A 16,956-nucleotide genomic window follows, 5' to 3' on the forward strand; every position below is an offset into this window, starting at 1 on the left:
GCAGAGGCAGCATCTCCTGGCGACCAGCAGGAGGTCTGGAGCTGCTGTCCTCCTCGGGGACGGCCCCACCAGAGCCCGGCCTGGGCTCAGTGTCACCAGAGGCCACACAGGCACAGCAGAGCCGGCCACGGCCAGGGCAGCAGACTGGGAACAGGGTGGGGCAGACCCTTCCCCTTGCAGGCCAGTTTCTTCAGGGCCTGCGGGTCCCCGTAGGTGAGCGCAGGCTCTGACAACCGCAGCGGCCTGGACCCCAGGCGTGGCATGACCTGTCATCCTAAACCTAGGAGGGCTGGGACACAGCCTCCCCCTCGGTGACCCGAGCTTGTGCTGCTCTGGGACCCCAGGAGCCTCTTTCAGTGCCCCCCGCTATGGCTTTCCTCCCCCCACGTTCAGGAGACACGTGGGGATAGAGCCTCTGCTACAGAAGTCCCTCCGTGGACCCCGGGGTTGCGTGCAGGAAGGCCCGGGGCCCTCAGGGACAGTGGGGAGCTGCCTGAGGAGGCCTCCTTTGTCATGCTCTCCGTGTTGGGGGCTGTCCCGGCTGCTTCCTTTAACTGGCGAGCCCTTCGAATCAACCCAGGACTGGCTACGGATTTTGTGGAGCCCGGTGCAAAGTTAAGACAGAGGCTCTTTGTTCAAAAATCATGAAGAATTTCAGTCCAGAGACAGTGAAGCCCTGACCAGATGCAGGGGAAGCACTGGCAAACCGCTTGCCACGTCCCAAGACAGATGGCCAGAGGCCACGGGAATAGAAGGATGTCTCTGGCTGGGAAGCTGTATTTTCCTGGAGTCCAACTGCCTCATCACTGAGTCGTGTGGCCCTATGTGTGGAACTGGCCTGTAAGAGCAGTGGCTCGAGAAGGCAAAACTGTTGTCAAGCTCAAGTTCATGGGCCTGATGCAAAGGGAAGACCGACCAAAATGTTGGAGGTTGGAGCAGAGAAAAGTTGAATGCAAGGGCCGGGCAAGGAGTGGGTGACTCGTTTGTAAAGACCAAACTCCCGGATAGTTTTCAGGGAAGAGCTTTCGGGTGTAAACTCCAGGATGCCCGCCTTACTTCTGGCTGGGGGTGGGGTGGGGGGGTGAGGTAGCAGCACGACGTCTGGGGACCCATCCTCCGCCCTGTTCCTCTAAAGGGCTGGAGACATGCTTCAGGTGGTTGTGTTCGTCCACGGGGAGGAGCCGGGCCTGCTCTGTCGCTGCACTGTGACCTGCTGGCTCCGCTTCCGCTTTAGTTCTGTGTCCTGGCTTCGCTGATGGTAACCATCTGAACCTGCCCTTTGGAGCTCGAGGAGGGCCTACCGGCAAGAAAGGGGGGATCCAGAAAGGCCTTTGCACCTGGAACTGGGGGAGACAGACGCTCGGGCCACAGCGCCTCCCCAGTCACCCACGCTCCGGTGGCTCTGCCCTGGGCGGGGGTGGGGGGCGCCAGTTCCAGTCAGCCCTCCCTCCGCAGGCCCTGGACGGAACCCGTGGCTTAAGATCCATTGGAACATTTGAACAAAGCAGGAAAGTTCCTGGGTAAAAGTCTGAGACGCAGGAAGCGATGTTCATCCAAAGTGTCACCAGGAGCTGCTTTTCCTTCTCCCCTTCCCGCCCTCAGCCCTGCGCCAGCGACCCGGTCATCGGATCTGCAGAGCCACCGTCTCTCACCCAGGAGACTCGCGTCCTGACCTTTGCCTCTGCCGAGCGTGGGGAGGAAGGTCTTGTCCCCTCCGCCTTCCAGCTTCTCTGCCTGGTCCGAGACGTACACTGACCTGAGACGGATTCGCAGTTAATACACAGATAAACGGACAAATCAAGTGTAATAATGTGTAAACATGGGCGAGACCCAGGAAAGCAGGAACTCCTTGAAAACTACCTGCAGCTGCGGACAAGGAAGGATGCTGGGCGGTAGGGGCCCGTTCTGGGGTGACTGGGAGGAGCCCAGCCTCCCGGGGTCTGGCTGCGTGCGGATTTAGCTCTGCCTTCTCCACGGAGGACAGTTTGGGGGGAATCTGCTCACCCTCCTCTTCCCGACCCAGAGAGGGAGCATCTTCCCCAAGCAGCATTCCCTCAGAAACGCACGTCTCTGCCCAAGACTAACGCCTGCCGAGTTTCCGGGGGGGCTCACGTGTGCTGTTTCTTAGAGTGATTCAAATGCCGGAGTCACACACTTTGGGGTGGGAACCCAGCTCCCCTAAGACGTCTCCCAGAGACGCACTGAGCTCATGCCCCTTGTTTGTCCAGTCGGACACTTAGCTTCATTGAATACACGTCAAACGGCAGCAGCCACCGAGCCTTGTTGGCCTCACTGCAGGGGACAATTTGCCTTAAAGGCAATTTGGTTGAAAATTCCTAAGGCTCAAATGGCTCCGGTCTAGTGGGGGTGCAATTTAATATGCCCACCCGCACACACACGCCCAGCTCTAGGCTGGCGTATTGGTACTGGTTTATCTGCTAGAAAACACCACTATTCAGTTGGAGAGTGACGTCTCCGGGAAAAGCGGGCCCTGATCATTTTTATGAAGTATTACCTCCCTGGAGCAAGTGCTGGTCTCACAAACAGTTTCTGTCCCCGCTACTCAAGAACAGGATGTGATCAACAAATTGAATGATTCTCTCTTTAGCGCAGAGTAATCTGTCTGCTCTCCTATAAACGGCATTCTGTTTTTCTTGGCATAATGGCTTCCTTTTTAGATGAAATAAGCCTTTTGTACTTATGACACATGTGTGTAATTTTGGCCACTGGCTGAGATAACAACTTTCTGAATTCAGATATTTTTAGAGGGCCTGTACAGCAGCAACTAGTCATTAACAGACTATCGATTGGTTCGGCCTCGTCCAGTCAGACTGCGTAAGAAATCATAAGGGGTTTTGCAATTAGGAAGATCCCTACGAAATAACAAAGCACTGTTATCCTAGTAGCCTCGACAAGTATGGACGAATGCCTCCCGGAAGACTCGGCCCCACACAGGTGTGCGTACCTGTGTGGACGAATCCCCATTTATCACATGCAGAGAAGGTGTCTTGTTTTTGTGGCCATGGCTGCACTGGCTAAAGCTCACTGTGAAATACTTTGCTAATATCCCCCAAAGGCTTGTTTCTCCCGCAGAGATTTTCCATAGCGTCTTTCCATCCCACACCAGCAGAGCCTTCTCCGCATCTCTACGCAGATAGTGACTAAAGGCTCCATTGTTGCCGCAGTGCCACCAGGATCACAGCATCGTGGAGCTTTCAGCATCCCCGTTACAAACGCCTAATAATGACCAGCTGAAGAGCAAATCTGAACCAGCTGAGGACAGCACTGGCATAAAAAGATCTCCAAAGATCCCAGCCTGAGTGTGGATAGTCTTTTTATGAAGAGTTTTCCCGTTACTTTTAAACGGTATAAAATACTTGTGTTTACATTTGCCATCTATTTCCTGGGAAAAAAGAACAGAAGAGAATTGTGTTACTCTTTTTATTTGGGCTTATACTGCCTCTAACAATAATAAGCCACGGGAAACAATTTTCATGTTGGAGGGCCCTTCAGCTGCCGGGGTTTCTCCTCCTTCCGGGCCGCGCTCCCATGTGTATCAGAGACAAGGCAAAAGGCTAGGAACTTACTCTCGGGATTTGGTCGAATGGTGCCTTTAGAGCAGCAAGGGATCGTCAGACCGTTTAATCCAGCAGTCATCTGTGAGAGGAGGGAGGAAGGAAGAAATTCCTATAGGAAGGGGTTCGGGACCTGCCCCCCCACCCCCGCAAAGCGCGTCCCTCTGGTGTCCTGAGTGGCCTGAGCTGGAGGCAAAAGGTGGGTCTGTGAACAGCCGTGAATAAGCCAGTAACCTTCGTCCATTCGCTGCCAGGACAAAACGCCACAGGCCGGGGGCGAGAACGGGGGCGGCCACGGTCAGGGGTCTGGTCCGGCCTCCAGGTCCGCAGTGTCCCGCGGAGCCGTCACGTGACAGGGAGCGGCCCCGCCCCCGGGCGGGCGTCGACTTGCGAACTGAGCGCTTTCGAGTCCAGACCCTGAGCTGCGGCTGCCCCGGCCGCGGCCCCCTCCGGTGCCCGGCCCGCGCGGCACCGGTGCGGCCTCGGCCTTGCCTGGGCTTCATGCTCTCGCTGCGGCGAAGCCTTCCGCGCCTGGGCTCTCGCTGCCCCGGGGACCAGGCTGCTGAGCCCCACCGGGCTTGCTGATGGCGGGTGTTGCCCACCCCGGAGCTCCCAGGAGCCGAGGCCCGGGGGTCCCCGTCCTGCTCCCTGCTCCGGTTCTCAGCGCGTCAGCCTGACCTGAGGACGTGGCCCGAGACCTTTCCCGCTCGGCGGGGCCTCAGCCCCCCGACCCCCGGGCCGCTGCACCCGCGCTCTGAGGCGCCCAGCAGCCCCTCCGGGTCGAATGCTACGGCAAGTTTGAGGACATTGATCTAGACAAAAATTCACTTTGGAGGTCCCGTCGTGGCTCAGCGGTAACAAACCCGACTAGTACCCATGAGGACGCGGGTTCTATTCCTGGCCTCGCTCAGTGCATTAAGGCTCCAGTGTTGCCATGAGCTGTGGAGTAGGTCGCAGATGCCGCTCACATCTGAAGTGGCTGTGGCTGTGGTGCAGGCCGGCAGGCAGGTGCAGCTCCAATTCGACGCCTAGCCTGGGAGCCTCCGTATCCTGCAGGTTCGGCCCTAAAAGACAAAAAAAAAATTCATTTTGAGGGATGGGTTTTTATTGATTTCTCCTCTCTTTTTCCAACCTGCACTCTTCTGATTTTTGCACAAAGAATGAAGGTAGTGTCCTGTGTGTTCCTAAGGTGAGAAGGAAGACTGGTCATTCCTGTCACCTCACGGAGCTCTTTTGAACTTGACGTTACTTGAGCGTCCCCTGGAGAACTTGCCGAGCGGTCCTGGTTGAGTGGATCTGCTGGAAGCAGCTCCCGTGTGCTGCTGACCTTGCTCTTGGCGCCGAACTGGCCCCTGGGAGAGGGAACACGTGGGTTTCCCCTGGCGGATGCAGTTGATGGCTACAAGGGGGGAAGAGTCCAAATGACATACACCGCACGGGCCGAAAGCCGACGTGACCATAAGCGTGTGGACTAAGGAGAGCGGCCTCTGCACGGATGAGGTGGTCGCTATGTGTGTGGTCCTCTCGCAGCCAGAGAGGGGGGAGGTCTCGGTCTTTTCAGACGTGGTGACCATGGCTGCCGCCCTCCCAAGTTTCCCTGCTTTCCTTGAACCGCCAGCTTTCATGGGTGGGCGGACAGACCCAAACTCAAATCCCCTGGACTTGATTCTAGATTACTGCAGCCTGCAGCCCATCTGAAACTTTTCTGAAAAGCATCTCTCGGTTATGGAGCATGATGGATTCATAAGCCAGTTATCTCGACTGTGTACTTTCTGCTTAATCAAGGGTTACTCTAGCAAGTGCCATTATTAGGATGTATTTTTCGATAAATGAGGATGAGAGGAAGCAGTATAACTGCAAATAATATCTTGTATAATCCAGTGTGGTTTTCATGATGGAGCGAGAGAATACATGTTTATGTTCCAGACGCATCTCTCTGTGAGACCCCAGTATTTGAGCCTATGTCACCTCACGATACTGTTCATCATCTCTGCTCCAGAGATTGATTCATGTGGCTGGGCCTCTGTTACCACGCTGACAGGCAGGTTATTATTTAGTATATTAATGTCATTTGCAAGCTTCTGTTTGTTTCTGGAAACAAATCTAGGAGAATGATTTGACTGTCAATTCCAACCTCTGGATAAGATCTGTTATGTCAGCCGCATTTCCTACAATAATTCAGTAACATGAAAATACTCCTTTATGCAAATAATAAAGGTGTTACAAACGTGTGGGGTCTACATTAGACTTTTGAAAATGGCTTCCTACCTGTTGCCTTATTTCATCCTCCTGACGTCTGCCGAGGTACGAATTTTCAACCCAAGATGACTAGAATGCGATACAGTCGAGACCTTGAGATAACGCAGACATCTGGAACTGGCACTCAGCCTCCCTCTCCGGCTCATTGTTCCTCATTCTTCCAGCAAGATGGCCAAGGTTTCTTTTCCCACTGAGCCCAGAACACGCTGAATGCAGCCAGCTGGAAACTCACATGTGGAAGACTTACCATTGTCTCTAATTAAGAACCGTGTCTCACCACTGTTCTTCAACATAGTATTGGAAGTCCTAGCCACAGCAATCAGACAAACAAAAGAAATAAAAGGTATCCAAATTGGAAGAGAAGAGGTAAAACTGTCACTGTATGCAGATGACATGATACAATACATAGAAAACCCTAAGGACTCAACCCCGAAACTACTCGAACTCATCAACAAATTCAGCAAAGTAGCAGGATATAAGATTAACGTTCATTACAGTGGGAAAATAAAAAAAAATTATAAAAAAAAATAAAAAAGATTAACGTTCAGAAATCAAATCATTAAACAAATTCCTAGAAGAGAACATAGGCAACACATTCTCTGCCATCAATCTTACAAATCTTTTCTCAGGTCAGTTTCCCAAGGCAACAGAAATAAAAGCAAAAATAAACCAATGGGCCTAATCAAACTGACAAGATTTGCAAAGAAAATCTTAAAAATAATAAAGACAGTTTACAGAATGGCAGAAAATAGTTTCAAACGATGCAACTGACAAGGGCTTGATCTCTAAAATATACAAACAACTTATACAACTCAACAGCAAAAAAGCCAACAACCCAATTGAAAAGTGGGGAAAAGACCTGAATAGGCATTTCTCCAAAGAAGATATACAGATGGCCAACAAGTACATGAAAAAATGCTCAACATCACTGATTATTAGAGAAATGCAAATCAAAACCTCTGTGAGGTACCACCTCACACCAGTCAGAATGGCCATCATTACTAAGTCCACAAATAACAAATGCTGGAGCGAGTTGTGGAGAAAAGGGAACCCTCCTGCACTGTTGGTGGGAATGTAAACTGGTACAACCACTATGGAAAACAGTATGGCGGTACCTTAGAAATCTATACATAGGACTACCGTATGACCCAGCAATCCCACTCCTGGGTGTATATCTGGACAAAACTTTCCTTGAAAAAGACACTCGCATCAGTATGTTCACTGCAGCACTATTCACAGTAGCCAAGATGTGAAGACAACCTATATGTCCACTGATAGATGAATAGATTAAAAAGATGTGGTACATATACACAATGGAATACTGCTCAGCCATTAAAAAGAACAAATTCATGCCATTTGCAGCAACATGGATGGAACTAGAGACTCTCACACTCAGTGAAGTAGGTCAGAAAAAGAAAGACAAATACCATATGATATCACTTATATTTCGAGTCTAATATACAGCACAAAGGAGCCTTTCCACAGACAGGAAACTCATGGACATGGAGAACAGACTTGTGGTTGCTGGGGGCGGGGATGTGGGGTGACTGGGAATTTGGGGTTCGTAGATGCAAACTATTGCCTTTGGAATGGATTAGCCATGAGATCCTGCTGTACAGCACTGGGAACCCCATCTGGTCCCTTACGATGGCGCATGATGATGTAAGAAAAAAGAATGTATCCATGTAGGTGTGACCGGGTCACCTTGGTGTACAGGAGAAAATTGACTGAACACTGTAAGCCAGCTATAATGCAGAAGAATAAAAATTATTATTAAAAAAAAAAGAACTGTGGTAAACTTGGCAGTTTCAAATCTTGGATGTTTTGAACTTGCCACTCGGTAGTGACATCTGAAATGTACGAATGGAATCAAGCTAAAGCTGTGTACTCTTCCATGGTTCCCTTTAGCGAGCATGTGTTGAGAAACTGCTCCCTCCTGTGCCAGATGTGTGGCAGACACAAAAATGACCAAAAGATGCTTTCTGTTGGCTAGACACTTGCAGTCTGGGCAGACGGGGTGGGTTTGGGGAGGAAGAAGCCCTAGCTCACCCTCAAGTCATACATGCATATTCCTGTTCCTGAAAGTACTTACCAACTGCATTATTCACTTGAGTAAAAGCATGTTTTATTCTCTTTTCACAGGTTAAGAAATTAGAAGTGAAGGAAGGCTTCTGACACGACACAGGAGGTGAGTGCTTGTGACTCACGATCCCGTGCACAGCACACATGGCTCCGTATGCTTGGAACAGGACTCACACGTGGGGCTTGGGAAGAAAATGTTCCCTGAATTTGCACAGGAAAGTCCCTGAGGGAATAATATCGTCTACAACCCAGTCATTGCCCGATCAGGACCCAACAAGTTCCACTGAGCAGTAATTAAGTAAGCGCAACAGGAAAATTCAGGTTTCAAGACGCTGGGTTTTATGATTACAGATGTTCTTCTCGGCATAGGCTGCTCAGCAGTTCCTTGGGTCATAAATGTTTAATTTTTAATCTGTTTCTTTATCAGGTTTGCGTACTGCAGGCTGCTGGTGTACCAAAAGAATTTTTACTTGTGCACTGTACGTGCGGGGAGTTTGCGACAGTCAAGGCTTTAGTGAAATAAAATGAGGTATGTCCCCTTAAGAAAATGAGCATTGCTCTCGCTCAAAACACAGGTGAGTGTTCTTTTCAAAGGACAAGGACTGTTTGGGTCTCACTCACAGTGTTGTTTGCAGACTTGGTAGGATCCCGGCAAATCACACGACCTGCGGGTGTGTTACTGAGGACCGAGTGACATCATCTGTTTGCGCTGGCGATGTCCTTTGAAATGATTCAGGGGCTGGAAACAATAGTCATTTCAGGGTATATTTATCTTCTCTGCCTCCAGCAGCTGCCCCACTTTTCAGGAGACCTTGTGATACAGACAGTGCGTGCCAATGAAAGGTAAGCTGTTAAAACACCACAAACAGGAGCTGGCAAAGTCACCGGTGACATCACGTGTTTACACACCTATTAGCAGCTAAACCTGCATTTCACTTGCCCCGAAAACACAGTAATCATTTCAGTGTGTTCTGGGTGTGAAACCTTGAGGTGAAATCTTCAAAGGTTGGGTCTCTAACGCACCCGCAGCACAGAGTCTGGCGATTGGGAAATAAGTCCTGCCTCTGCCGTTTAGCTTGATGTGCCTGAAATCTCTTCTCACTCTCTGCTCTTGGCAGGGCCGTCGGGCGTCCTGGAAGCTGGGGCGGGGGGTGGTCATTACGTTTCGGCAGAGAGGACTTACCGAAAGGGCGGGAGAGAAAGCCAGCTCTTGAGCCACAGACGCCAAGGAGGCAGAGAGCACTGACCGTGACCCAGCGGGGGTGCACCCTGCCGGGGGCTGCGGCAGCGCTGCGTGTATGACCCGCAGAGGCCTGACCCCAGAGGAGTCCTCACCGGGAACTCCCTGCACAGCAGGGACCCTCACTGGGCTGCCCTGTTGACGAAACAAACAGAATCCTCTTGCTTCAAACCAGCAGCATCCCACTCCCCCCATCTTCCCCAAAGCCAAAGAGCATGCTTTGCGTTTGCTCGGCCCTCTCCAGCTGCCACACCCGGGCCCGGCCTCCCCTGCAGACTGTCAGGCAGAGGCCTGGGTTCTCTCCGCTCCAGGCACCTACCCGGAGTCTTGTGTGCTTCCGGGAAAGCTGCGATCCTGTCCTAGAGCTCCCGCAGGACGGGGCCCTTCCCTCGGCACAGCCGTCACACTGGAGCCCGCCACTCAGCCTGACGGCTGGCAGGGGTTCTGGAGACACTAGACCCAGTAATACTTGGCAGTTAGGTTAAAGCACTTTGGCAGCTTAGAGTCGGCAAGTAATGCCTGTGATTCTGGGAGGTGGGACTGAGATTGGGAAAATCTGCCTCTGGGTCCTGGCTCCCAGGAGGTGGACGGTCAACGGAGCTTGCGGGTCGCCTCCCAGAGAAATGAAGGGAGAGCGCCCGGGGTGGGGCCGACTCAGAGAAACGGAGGAATCTGGTGTGGAGTTTCCGGCTCCCTGCCTTGCTGGCCAATATGGGACCTGGCCGGGGGCCGGGGGGACCCCTGGGAGCCCCCAGACATGTCCAGGAGGCCTTCAGAGCAAAACCATTTTCCTAATTATCCCAGGACTCTTCTGTTTTGTTCCTGTCGCTCTCCTCCCCCCTGAGTGTGTGGCAGGGTGTCCTCGAGGGCGTAGCATGTGTTGTCACAGTGGACTGGGAGTTGTCCCCTGAGTGAGCAGTGTTGGGGTGCTCAGGTGGACCCAAACAGCTCCCAGGCGCGGCTGCGCTGGTGGAAGACGCGGAGGTTTCTCACGGCCAGGAGAGAAAGGTGTAGGAGCTGGCGGGGACTCTGGACCCGGTGACTCCCACGTGCCCATCCCGAGATGGCAGGATGTCCTGGGCCAGCCGCGGGTCCCGAGTCAGCACTCCTGGGCAAAGGGGTGGCACTGGTCTCGGTGGTGTGTTCCCCGGTGCACGGGAACTGTGATGACACTGGGCAGCCTCTCTGAGCAGGTGCAGCTCCAAGTCTCGGGGGCGTGAAGGAAGCTGCCCGGTGAGCTCCCTGGTGCCAAATGCTCCTTTCTTTGTGGAATCGGTCTCCGGGGAGGCTCCCCATCATTGTAACAAGACAAAATGCCCTATTCGCCTGCTCTGATCTCTGGTGGTGAGCATTCCTTCTGTGTGCTTCTCAACAGCCTTATTTTAAACAAGACCTGTATTTGGAGAAAGCCGTAGCCTGGGAGTTAGTTTTCTGTTACACGGGCCCGAGTTTCAGAGAGTGGAGTGTCCCTGAGCACCGGGGCAAGCTGTCCCTCACAGCCTGCCTGCCGCAGGGCCACGGATCTTTATGCAAACACGATTTAGATGTGGCTTTGCGATGCAGAGGCTTCCACACTAAACTGGGCATGCGCTTCTTACGGCAGATCTGCAGTGGGTGGAAACACGCATTCCTGTGCAGCAAGGAGCCCCTACACTCACTCTTAATTTCTAGTAATTTTTCAGTTTCAAGGTTTCTGGGGGCAGATGTCAAAGCCTCAAGCTGACAAATGCTGGACACGCAGTTGACACAATGGCGTGGATACGCAGCTGTTGAAACATACAGGAAAAGGAGCAAAGAAAGAGAATTGCATGAATATAACCAGTCCCTCATTAACAGGCCGGGGCAGGGCACTGTTAAACTAGCAGAAAGCCACCATTTGTTGGCTATCTTTTTTTCTAAGTGTTCGTAATTCCAATTGTTCTTTAAAACAAACAAAAGACCCTGCCGTACGCCCTGGCCCGCTCTCACTTGGCCCTTTGTAAGGAAGCCAATTTGCAAAGCTGGAGGAAACCAACAAATGACCAAAATAGACGCCGATTGTGAATGAAATTAAATGTAGCTGCAACATCGAGCCCATAATCGTGGTGATAAAATAAAATGAAGTGGCAGAAGCCCTGCTGTCAGAGCGCTCTATGGTCCACCAGATTGCACAGCGTGTCCGGGAGGGAGCACGGCGCACGCGCGAGGGCGTTATCACCCACCGCGATCCCAGGGAGACGTGTTCGCGGCCACCACGAGGACCCCCAAATCTGAATGGCGGTCTTTGCAGCGGACGGCGAAATTCACTTCTCACGCCAAGCGGAGGGAGGCGCCGGCGTCAGTCAGCGCCACGGCCGACGGCGGGAGGACCCACCGGCGGACCACTGGGCGGGGCGCAGCGGGGAGGCAGTGGCCCGGAGCCAGCAGGCCCGGGTTCTATCCCAGAGCTGCCGGTGGGTAGGTCTCTGACCCCGAGCGGCTAACCCTCCTCTTTTCCTCTGTCAGCGAGTGGGGTTTCCCACCTCTCAGAGGGGGAGGATTAAAGGATTTTTAAGCATCCTTCCCACCCAAGCGCCGCTTGAGCTCGGCACTCGAAGCCGCGTGTGTCATTCCTAGACTGTCCCGGCTTTTCCTCCATCCAGTGGCCACAGATACCCAGATCCCGCCGCTGTCTCTTGGGACTTGCCGCGCCCGCGAGCACCGGGAAGGCTGTGCGAGCACCTCCTTTCCCAGCAGGAAGGCTTGTTATCTGACCATCGCCAGCACACGTAGCATCCAAATCAAGCCCATGTGTGTTCTTCACTTTTGCCCATCGATGGCCCAGGCCCCCCCGGAAGTCACTGCACGTGACTCGCTGTCACCCCAGGGCCCTTGAAGTTCACCCCTGTGGCTCTGGTCTTCACCCTGGCTCCTGGCTGCCGTGGCAACACGCGTGTTCCAAACTCCAACCTCGCAGTTCCCTGCGCACTTGCAGTGACTCCGAATCCCCCGCCCCCACCGAGACTGCCACCCAGAAGAGGCCAGCGAGGGAAGGAAGCCCTGTCCCCTGGTTGACAGGACAGCTTCGAGGGACCATGCAGCTGCTTGATCCTGAGCTCGTCCAGCGTTTGGGTTTTCATAACCGGACCCGGAGCCGACACAGTCGCGCTGTTCAGCCCGCTAGTCTGGTGGATGGACCTTTGGCCGCAATCCCAGTTTACTGGAGAGCATCAATCACTGACATCAGTAATCCTACTGGAGACTTTTTTAAAGAGCCGGCAGTATCTCGTCTGTTTCAAACCCTGTCTCTCTCCCGCAGTCTGGGCCACATCGCCACGTGCTGGTCCCCACGGCCTAATCTTCACCCACGGCAGGTGGTAACGGCGTCCTGCCTCACGGGTCCCTCTGTGCTCTGATCCGTCGCTGAAGGACCCTGGCCTTCCTCAGGTCAGCGGGTTGGTGTGAAGCCACTGCTGTTTCCCTGCCAGCAGACCCTGTCTCCCCACTGCCAGCACTCCTGCTTGGGAGCCTCTGCCACTCACACAGGGCTTTGTTCCCCTGCTGAGACTACGTGTTTGATGAACGTCTGTGGTCCCCAGGACACTTGGTGCTCAGCTGTTCCAAACTAAACGTGGACCAGGTCCTGCAGGAGCTCGGTTCAGGGTCACCAACTGAGTAGGTCCCGTTTTCAGTAGGGACGACGTGGTCACTCCCTCTCCCCAGCCCTTGTCACTGCAGGTGCCGCCCTCACCAGGGCGGGGAGGGGCTGGAGGAGGGGACTTGGCGATGCGTCACCCTGGACAAGGACAGCGCCCCCCCGGGAAGATAGTGTGGCCTCCAGCCGTGTTCCCTGACGGAGCCCCCGGCTTATCCTGGGCCCAGCAGCCCCCACCCTCACCACAGCAGAGCTGCCCCCAGCCCCGCACAGCGTGGTCCCACCACGATCCCACTTGGGAAAATCTTGTACAGAAAACCGGAAGGTTTGCAAACTGTGGTCTAGGGGCCCTTGGTCCCCCGGCCCTGTGTGACAGCTGCAGGGACAACACACTGCAGCCACAGCACGGGGACCCGATCAGAGTCCCCGGAGCCGGGGGATTTTGACCCACTTCATGCAGGTGCGGGTGTCTGTGAATGGTGTGGCCTCCACAGTAAGAGGCCGGGGCTGCACCACGGCTGCGATGGGGCTCCTTGGCCAGGCGTGCGGGCCAGCTCCACACAGGGTGTCAGCCCACCCTCTGCCTCCAGGGAAAGGCTGCTTCCAGACGGAGGAGAAGGCGGGGTTAAAAGCCCTACACACATCGTTGATCTCTGGGGACAATGCCAGTCAGCACAGCGGTGCGAAAGCACCCACACCCATTAGGGTGGCTCTTCCCAACCCCAGAGAATCAGAGTGTCGGTGAGGGCGTGGGAAACTGGGGCCCTGCACGCTGCTGGGGTCGGGGGGGGGCGGGTAAAGTGGGGCAGCCGTGGCGGAAAGCCGTGCGGAGGTTCCTCGGAAGCTGAGGACGAGGACCGCATGATCCGGCGGCTCCCCTCTGGGTAGATGCCCAACGAGCGGACGGCGGGGACGCCGCTTCCATAGCAGTGGTTCCCAGCAGCCAGAGGACGGTGACGCCGCAGGTGCCGCAGACGATGAACGGATAAGCAGATTGTGTCCATCAGGCCACGAATGTTATTCAGCCTTAAAAGGGGGGGACTCTGACCCGGGGGGACCTTGAGGACATTCTGCCGAGTGGAAAAGCCTGGCCCAGAAGGACAAATGCCACGGGAATCCACTTACATGAAGTCCCTGGAGTGTCTGATCCGCAGGGACAGAAGGCAGCAGGGTGGCCAGGGCTGGAGGGAGGGGCCCAGAGTGGCTGCGTGAGGGTGGGGCTCCTTCTGGAAGATGAGGGTGCTGAGGCCTCCCCCCCCAACGGTGTGAGCATGCGCCCTGGAGCGTCTCCTTAGAAGGTTAAGTGTTATGTATACACACATTCCCACAATCAAAAAGCCTCGGAACCTGCCTTCTGGGGAAGGATGACCTGACAGGAAGCAGTAGAGAGACCACGCGGGAGGGCGCTGGGACCCTCCAGCCAGGGCACCATCTGAGCAGATGGCAGCAGAGACAGGGCATTGAGGTGGCCAGAATGTGAGATAAAAATAGAACCTCTGCTTTTAGCAACGCTTTTCTCAAGTTGGAAGCGCAGCACTTTTATGCAAAAGGCAGCATTTTCTTCTTGCCCCTCTTAAGAGGAGCCACCGGAGAAAGAAGAGCTCTTGGCTTCGTGTAACCCGGCTGAGCACAGGGGAGAGACGGAAACCACACTGGACTAGATTCCCTACCTCTGGTTCCAACCGTTCAAGTCCTGCCACACCTCCTAAACCTCTAAGCACGCCGATTTCAAACATTTATTTCCAGAACCCATGTAACGAGAAACGTGCCTACAGAGAAAACCGGGTGAGTTGGGGCCGCATCACACCCCTTGCGCGGCTTTCACGCACTTGCGGAGCAGGTGGGAGCTGCGCCCTCCCGGCCGGATGGGCGGGTCAGCAGGCTGCCTGAAAGAAGGGACCCGGGGGTCTTTGACGTGCCACAGTTTCACCTTACAAACTACACAAGTTAAGCATGGATCTCACGCTTTGCGTGTTTACTCGGCAGATCACCTGCCGGCTTCGTGTGTTCAGACGTAAGTTTCCTGGAAGCGGCGGCCTTCGCTGCGCGTCCAGCCCGCGCGGCCGGCACGCACGTGTTTACCCGGGGAGCCCGACCTCACGTGCACGCAGCGAGGCCCCCGCCGTGATCCGACTGTGTCCCCGGCACATTCACATGACGACCCCGACCCCCGAGGTGGTGGCGTCAGGCCTTGAGGGTGGGGCCCCCACGGTGGGATTGGGGCCCTTACGAAGGGACCCCAGAGAGCCCCCGCCACGCCCTCCAGGGGAGGACCAGCGAGAACGCGCCGTCTAGGAGCCCGGAAGCGGGTCCTCAGCAGACGCGGAATCTGCTGGCGCGCTGGTCCCACGCTGCAGCCCCCGACCGCGGGGACAAAGCCTGCGGTCCGTCGGCCGCCCGGGCGCTCTGTTTCCGCAGCCTGAACGGGGAAGGTCAGTGCCCTTCCCCCCGTGGCGTGCCTGTGTCCCCCAGACGGGCACCCTCGGCCCTTTTCCCCCGCTGCTCACAGCCGGGGCCCCGCCCGCGCAGGGCGGGTGGCGGGGGGCAGCAGCTCCGGCACCCCTGGGAGAAGCGGGAGGACGCGGAGGCCAGGCCAGACTCGAGGTGTTTTCAGTTTTTTTATAGTAGTTGATATACCGTGTTCTGTCAATTTCTGCAGTACAGCAGAGTGAGCCAAAGAAAAAGTACGCTTTCTTTTTCTCAGATGACCTTCCATCAGGTTCCATCGCAAGTGATTGGATACAGTTCCCTGCGGTGCAGCGGGACCGCACTGCTTATGCACTCCAAATGGATAATCAGACTCCGGTTTTAAGGAACTCCCAGCTCTCCATGTCTGTGCTCCAGTCCTGTGCTTGTAACGTCCCAGAATGTTCTTCTGGAATGTTCCTCAAGACAGTCTCCACCTTTTCACTCTGTTCCAAAATCCTGTCTTGTTAATGAAGCCTGTTCTGAGGCGGTCATAATTAGCCTTTCTCTCCTGTCAGCCCCCAGATTATTTATGATATTGTGGCCATTCTGTTTTCTATTAGAGAAAATGGCGAAGAGCTTATCTCCCTTTTCATAATGCAAATTCCTTGAGACAAGAACTGGGTTTAATTAATTAATCCGAGTACCTAGGCGCAGGCCTCATTCACTTACCCACTCATTCACTTTTTTCTCTTCTAATGAAATATGTGTTAAGAGACTCCCATATTTTATGTGCTCAAGAAACAGAAAAAGAAAATCTGATTGCCTTTCCAACTCAGTGTGTAACTTGTGCAGTTTGTAGGCTAAGAGCAGAACCCAGAGGAGGGAATGAGATGGTCTCATGTTTTTCTTTGGAGGCATCAATGACCTCATGTCTCCAGCATGATGCTAAATAGCGCATAAAATAATCACTGACAGTGTGTAAGCAGTGACAGGGAGGCCTGGCCTGGAATGGTTGCAGATTTCAGGAAGATAGAATGCTTGCTGGGTGTGGGCTGTCCTTGCATGATAAGTAGGACTGAGAAGGTTGTTCAGAGGAGAAATGAGGGGCTCAAAGCTGCAGGCTCTCGGGTGTGCTGAGCCTGGAAGAGGAAACCGGAAGCCTCACGGAGGGGGCTGCTGTGGGGCGACATGCAGACTCGGGTTCGTACGAGTGGGATAAGAAACAGGTTTGAGACTTTGCAAGACAAGACCTTTTTTCCGTTGAAGACTAGTTGATTCACAGTCTTATGCTAGTTTCAAGTGTATGGTGCAGTACAGTGGTTCGGTGTTTTTGCCGAGTATGTTCCTTGATGGGTTATTACGGATGTTGGGTGTGATTCCTTGTGCTGAACGGTGTGTCCTTGTTGCTTCTCTGTTTTATACTAAGTGGTTTGTGTCTGCTAATCCCATACCCCTAATTTGCCCCCTTTCAATCCCTCTTCCTCTGGTAACTGTAGGTTTGTTTTCTGTGTCTGGGAGCCTTTGTGTCTTTTGCATAGACATTCATTTGTATTATTTTTAGATTCCATGTGTAAGAGATAATATAGTATTTGTCTTTCTCTGACTTTCAATAAACATCATATTCTCTAGGTCCGTCCAAGTTGCTGCAGATGACATCATTTCATTCTTCTTATGGCTAATATTCCATTACACACACACACACACACACACACACACACACACACACACCACATCTTCCTAATCCAGCTGTCTGTTGTTGGGCACTTGGGCTGTTTCCA

General features: G+C 53.8%; 1 protein-coding gene across 5 annotated transcripts in view; it reads left to right on the top strand.

Moving 5' to 3' along the window:
• The window catches only part of LOC102159132 (uncharacterized), a 448,204-nt gene that overhangs the window by 302,249 nt on the left and 128,999 nt on the right, over positions 1-16,956 (top strand). For 2 of the 5 annotated variants that reach the window (XR_014818162.1, XM_084980603.1), the window contains exons 3-5: positions 7,977-8,022; positions 8,344-8,445; positions 8,552-8,759. The gene's annotated coding sequence lies outside the window, so the exon portion shown is untranslated. Of the gene's footprint in view, positions 1-7,976; positions 8,023-8,343; positions 8,446-8,551; positions 8,760-14,097; positions 14,784-16,281; positions 16,379-16,956 lie in introns of those variants that run through there. The other 3 variants (XR_002336445.2, XM_084980605.1, XR_014818163.1) reach the window with 3 other exon arrangements.

The sequence above is a fragment of the Sus scrofa genome, chromosome 10 (assembly GCF_054392235.1).
Source record: "Sus scrofa isolate SSC_HxYL_T2T_F1_AM1 chromosome 10, Sscrofa_HxYL_maternal_Yorkshire_Landrace_v2.0, whole genome shotgun sequence".
NCBI lineage: Eukaryota > Metazoa > Chordata > Mammalia > Artiodactyla > Suidae > Sus > Sus scrofa.